The sequence below is a fragment of the Mus caroli genome, chromosome 2, assembly GCF_900094665.2.
Source record: "Mus caroli chromosome 2, CAROLI_EIJ_v1.1, whole genome shotgun sequence".
In the NCBI taxonomy this organism is placed as follows: domain Eukaryota; kingdom Metazoa; phylum Chordata; class Mammalia; order Rodentia; family Muridae; genus Mus; species Mus caroli.
Window position 1 is genome coordinate 32,398,377 of NC_034571.1, and position 6,336 is coordinate 32,404,712.

The 6,336-nt window shown below is 40.5% G+C and overlaps 1 protein-coding gene across 2 annotated transcripts in view; it reads left to right on the forward strand.

Annotated features, from left to right (window-relative positions):
* The first annotated feature begins 351 nt into the window (after window positions 1–351).
* The window catches only part of LOC110289640 (olfactory receptor 50-like), a 228,049-nt gene continuing 222,064 nt past the window's right edge, over window positions 352–6,336 (forward strand). For both annotated transcript variants that reach the window (XM_029474611.1, XM_029474610.1), the window contains exon 1: window positions 352–607. The gene's annotated coding sequence lies outside the window, so the exon portion shown is untranslated. The remainder of the gene's footprint in view (window positions 608–6,336) is intronic.

Below are 6,336 nucleotides of genomic sequence, written 5' to 3' on the forward strand. Positions count from 1 at the left end.
GCAACACTGACTTCATCTAGGTGTGGCAGCACAATGAGGCAGGGTAATAGTAAACAGGCCTTTGTCCACAGCCTAAAGGAGCTGCTTCAGGTGAGAGGAGCAGGGTTTAAGACTGTTACACAATCACAAGATACCATATAATTTAAAATTACATATTAATGGAGTCATTCTCTTATTCTTGTAATGATTTATAAAAATATAAACAATTAATGTTTTATAATTAATGTTTAGCTCAAGTAGATTTATTTTGTCCTTAATTCACAGAAGTATGAATGGTTAATATATAAAAGAAAGAATTTATTAAACAAGTTGAGGAGGAATTGGGGAAGTTAGAAAAGCAGGGCTGTGGGAGCAACTATCAGTAGCTACCGTTGTGCCTCCTCGCCCTTCTCTGGAAGAATTCCCAGAAGAAGAAGGAGATGAAGAGTTAGACCTTGAACATGAGAGAGAAACGGTTTCAGAAAATCAGTTGTACCCTGTCTGGAACATTTTAGCAAAAGAGAAGGAAAACAGATATAAGCTATTTCAGAACTCTTTTAGGGACAGGAAGAAACTGGGAGATGTCCTGCTTCCTCTCTGGCTCCTACTGGAGATATCCATAGTTCTGGTGAGGATGTCTTGGTCCCTTTGGGACATCAAGTTCTTTACCTCTCTGTCTATGGGTGTGCACCAATCTGTCCATATGTCTGTCAATTTATGTATGTTTTTGTTTTGTTGTTTGAATGATTGTTGTTCTGTGTTTCATGTTGGAAAAAATGGATAAAACTTTATCTACTGGATGTCTACCCTTTGATTTTGTTTAACTTGTTTAAACGGCACAGCAGAGACTTATAAGTTACCCTGCACTGTGGCTGGGAGTCAAGTACAACCTGAGATTCCCTGTTAGGGGCTGATTATCTACACAAGCCTATCTTAAAGGGGCCAAAAGATTTCAGCATCTTTTGTAAGTGAGCTGATAGCTGTTTTTTCCTAGAAAAATCTCTGTGATTGCATTGATTGGGTTCAGAAAGTGACAACATGCTTTTCTTTTGAAGTTACAGCTAGAAAAAGTAAGAAACTTTTGTCTGGTTTAAGTAAGTAAATATGTGTGGCCACTTCATTTTTGTTTATGACTCATTTTAAAGGTATAAACATGTTCTGCAAGTCTTGGTTATAGACTATTGGCTTATAAGTTAATGGGTATGATTAACAATTTGTAACATTGGTAACAGAAAGTTAGCTTTAAACTGGTAACTCAGGGTTGGAGTCATTCTCAACAAACCATAGCATGAGCTAACCCAGGAAAACAAGCCTCTAAAGATACTTCTAAATTGGGATAATATTTTATGTAATTCTTATCCTAGAAACTAGACTGATACAGGATAGTATTTAAAACAGTTTCTTTAATGAGGTATTAGAAGCTGAACTGTCATGCATTCATATATAAGTACTGGTAGCCAAACTTTGTAAAGTGAAAGTACTGCTTTTGGTACTGATTTTAAAGAAAATGGATTGCTTAAAACTGGTCTGAATGGGAAAGAGTGTGTTATAGAAGGTCAGCTAGCCAGAGACGGGTAAGAGTGATTGTGAGCTCCTATCAACCTAAGACAGAACATACATCAATGCTATGTATGTTTCCATGATGGGTAAGACATAATAATATTGACACTGACCTCGGACAGACATGTTGCCTGGCTACTCTATACACTAGACAGGATTAAGGAAAACAAGTAAATCTTGTGCCCCCATCCAGCAACTGGTACTGCTCATCTTTAAAAAAATGGGGGGAATTGTAACCTTTCTAGCCTTGAGGAGTCTAGGTAGACCTTAAAGATTTACCATGACTGGTCTTATCAACCTGGACAGAGACATTTGTCTTGGCTGCAGTTTCAGGTTCCCATGGGAACTTAGCTGTTTTGGCTGCCTGCACTGACCTTACTCTTCAACATACTCCAGCGAAGAAGGGGATGGGTTTTGTGTGTTTTTTTTTTCCTTTATAAACAACAAGCTTTTTATTAATCTTTGAGCCTTTATCAGAACCGTTGTCTTGGCTTCATTCTTCTCTCGCACCCCTACATTTTCATTTCCAGCCCCCCTTTCAGGTAAACCCAGTTTGCTCGTGGCTCATGAGCATTTCAGTCCTGGGCCATCAACTGCAACTGAGGCTGCACCTTCACCACTGCCTTCCCTGGCATCTCACAGTTCCAAGCATCAACTTCTCTCCATGATCCCTTCAGACCTTCAAAACTAGTACCATTTTGGTGACTTTTATACATTATGAAGCCCTTCTGTAGCATGAGGTACAACCTTGACTATCTCTGGAACCCAGCTTCTTTACCCTCTCAAAAAACACTTCCTGGATTTCACCTCAGTGATGCTGGTCTCTTCTTAATCACTGCCAATTTCTTAGCTCCAGCTAACTAACATCAATTGTCCCAGTAGTTCCTTCTATTTTTGACTGTTAATCCAGAGCCAATTGGCTGAACCTGTGGAGTTTTGCTTTTTGCTGGAGATGGAACATGTGTTCCTTGTTCTACTAGATTCTCACCAGCTTTCTGTTATTGCCTAAGATTTGTTGTTCTGGAATTGGCTCTGAAGAATGACTTTGAACTTGCAGACATGCACTGCTGTCTTCTAAATGCTAGGATCAAAGACATGTACCACCATACCTGGACTTAAGCTTTTCTGTACTTGGAATTTGCTTTATACCAGACTGACCTTGAACTCAGAGATCTGCTTGGCTCTGTCTCCTGAAATTAAAGATGTATACCACCATGTTTGGATGTAAACTTAGCTGGGAGGGATCTTGATCCACTCAATCTGTTTATCTCATTGAGTCAGCTCCATTTCACTTGCTGGTGACCCTTTATTACATGCATTTTATATTTTTCCTTTCCTTCATTTAAATGCTCTTCATAAAATTAAACCACAGAACATAATCTTTTCTAGTTTTTTTTGAGACTACCTTTATCAATGCAGTATATATATATATATATATATATATATATATATATATATATATATATATATATATATAATCTTTACCTTAGACTCAAGAAGAATATTCTGACAATGGCAAAAAGCAGCCACATTCTTCATATTCTCATCAAAATACCACAACCGTCTCTTGGCCACATATTAAAATTCTTCTCTGTAACAGTGAGAGCTAGGCTTCCACAGTTCAAATCACCCCTGAAACAAAGTATTCTATATTCCTACTAGTATATCCCACTTAAACCATTGCACTGCTTTCCAAATCCAAAGTCCCAAAGTTCAGATTCTTCCAAACAAACATGGTTAAGCCTATCTCAGAAATACCTCACTCTTGGTACCAACTAGTCTCAGTTTGAGTTTTACTGCTGTGAAAAGGTACCATGACTGAGCAATTCTTTAAAAGGACAACATTACATTGGAGCTGGCTTACAATTTCAGTCCATTATCATCAGGGTGGGACATAACAGCATTGTAGCAGACTTGGGACTGGAGATGCTGATAGATCTACGTCATCATCTGAAGGCCTCTAGGAGAAGACTGATTTGCAGGCAGCTAGGATGAGGGTCTAAAGGCCTATACACACAGTAATACATTTCCTTGAAAAGGTCACCCTTAATCCAACAAGGCTACACCTACAAATAGTGCCACTCCCTAGACCAAGCATATTTAAACTACCACAGACACCTTGACCAAGGCAACTTTCATAAAAGACAACATTTAATTGGGGCCAAAGTACAGGTTCATAGGTTCAGTCCATTATCATCAATGCAGGAGACATGGCAGCATTGAGGCAGGCATGACCCTAGAGGAGGTGAGAGTTCTAAATTTTCTGCCAAAAGCAAACAGAAGACTAGCTTTCTCAGGCAGCTAGGATGAATCTCTCAAAGCTCACTTCCATAGTGACACACTTCCTCCAACAAGACCATACTTACTTCAATAAGGCCACACTTTCTAATAGTGCTATTCCCTGCCCAAAGAATATTCAAACCAAAAGTGTTATAGCTGGGACTTGAGGCAGCACTATTCCGAGTTTTCTGAGAAATCACCAAATTGATTTCCCCAAATGGTTGTAGAAGTTTGCAAACCAACTAGCTATGTAGGTGTGTTCCTCTTGCTCTACATCTGTGACAGCATGTGCTATCATTTGAGTTTTTGAATTTAGGCATTCTGACTGGTGCAAGATAGAATCTAGAGTTGTTTTCATTTGCATTTCCCTGATGACTAGGGACTTTTAACTTTTCTTTAAGTGTATCTAGTCCATAGGATGTTCCTCTGTTGAGAATTCTGTTTAGCTCTGTACCCCATTTTTCAACTGGGTTATTTGGGCTATTGGTGTCAAGCTTCTTGAGTTCTTTATAATTTTTAGATATTAGCCCTCTGGCATATGTAGGGTTGGCTAAGGTTCTTTCCAAATTTGTAGAATGTCTTTTTGTCCTACTGTCACTGTCTTTTGCCATATAGTAGATAAAGTGGTTCCATTTATTGAGTGTTGATGTTAGACCCTTAACCATTAGGTTGTACCAATGAGTTCAAGGCAATTCTCTACTTTCTGTTCTATCATATTTAGTATATCCAATTTTAAGTTGAGGTCTGTGATGCAACTGGACTTGCATATGGTGCAGGGTGATAGATATGGATCTATTTGCATTTTTCTACATGCAGGCATCCAATTAGATCAGTACCATTTGTTGAAGATGCTTCTTTCCCCCATTGTATGTTTTTGCCTTCTTTGTCAAATTCAGGAGCCCATAATGTATAGGTTTATTTTGGGGTCTTCAATTTTATTCCATTCATCAATCTGTCTGTTACTATAGCAGTGCCATGCAGTTTTCATTACTATTGCTCTATAGTACAGCTTGAGGTCAGGTATGGTGCTACCTCTGGAAGTTTTTTTTTTTTTAATATTGTTTATGGTTGTTTTAGCTATCAAGTTGAGAATTGTTCTGTCAAGGTCTGTAAAGTAGTGTGTTAGAATTTTGATGGGAATTGCTTTTGTATCCTGAGCTTTTGTCCCCACCGGCAAGAACACACTCGGGACAACCGGAATCTTCTGCAGCAAAAGCTTTATTGCTTCTTCAAGAGGGAAGACCCTGAACCCAGAAAATGGCGTCGCTTATATACCCCTCAGCCATGGCGTTTCAGCACCTGATATGGCGTGTCAGCTCCTGATTTGTTGCTCGCCCATCACCCCACTACTACGCCCCGAAATGGGCAGTGACTAGGAGTGAGTTCACTCTCACACCTGTGTACAAGGCTTGTTTACTAGTTAGGCACAGCGGAGGCCAGTGCCATCTTATAATGGCGATTGCTCATGGCTCACGATTGCTTGCGGCACGGCTCTCCACATCTCCCTCTTTTTATTTTATTAAAATGAGGCTGGACTAGGTCTGTGTAGTCATGTCCATCCATTATGGCTCCTGTCTTAGGTCGTTCCTCCAATGTCACAGCCTTTCCTGTCATAGGGTAACCCTATCACCACCGGGCCCGTGTCTTAGGTTGATCTGTGCATGAGGAAAGTTGCCTGTCCCTGGATACCGCAGTACTATGTGACAGTAACTACTAAATGACCTAGGGCGAACTCTACAAAAGAGGCCAGCCACCAATGTCAACTGATTTTTGAGCATAGATAGCCAGATTTTGGGGGAGGCCCCTTGCTCAATGGCAGCAAGTGCTTGAGCTATCACAACCTTGTCATTTGTTTGTTGGGTTCTGAGCTTGCAAACCAACCAGAGCATGAACACAAGTCCACAGCAGGTGGCAACACCAAAAAATCCCACCCCCACCCATTCCTTAAAATAAGAAAATGCAGATGAAATCCAGGAGGAGAGGCCCTCTGTCAATGACAGGTCTACTCGTGTTGAGTTGATCTTTAAAACTGCCACCCTCAGGGCCTCAAGAGTCTCATCGAATCCCTCAGACCAATTTCCTGCAAGATACAAGGAAAGCTGTCTAGACAGATTAGCTGCATAAGTAAAATTTTCATATTGGACACTGGTAATACACAGAGCGCCCAATTTTCTTTCACAACCCAACTGGGCCATCTGGTATAGAATGCCTATCTGTTCCTCCGCCAGGTCAAGGCGCTGATTCNAAATCATCAGNCCTCCCTTTAACTTGGTACTAGCAGAAGTTTGGACAGTGATGGCATCAGNCAGATCTGCTGAAAGCTGATTTAATTTTGTGCCTGATTGAACCGTACTAGCTATAGCGTACCCTGCAGCTGTAGCAGCAGCTGCACTGGCTGAAATTGCTAGGATTATGGCAGCAGTAATGCCAAAATCTCTTTTTTGTCTAAACAGGGATAAGGTGGAGGGTGTTTCCACCGGAACAGGGATCCAACGTGGGATCTGGGCCACCATGGCA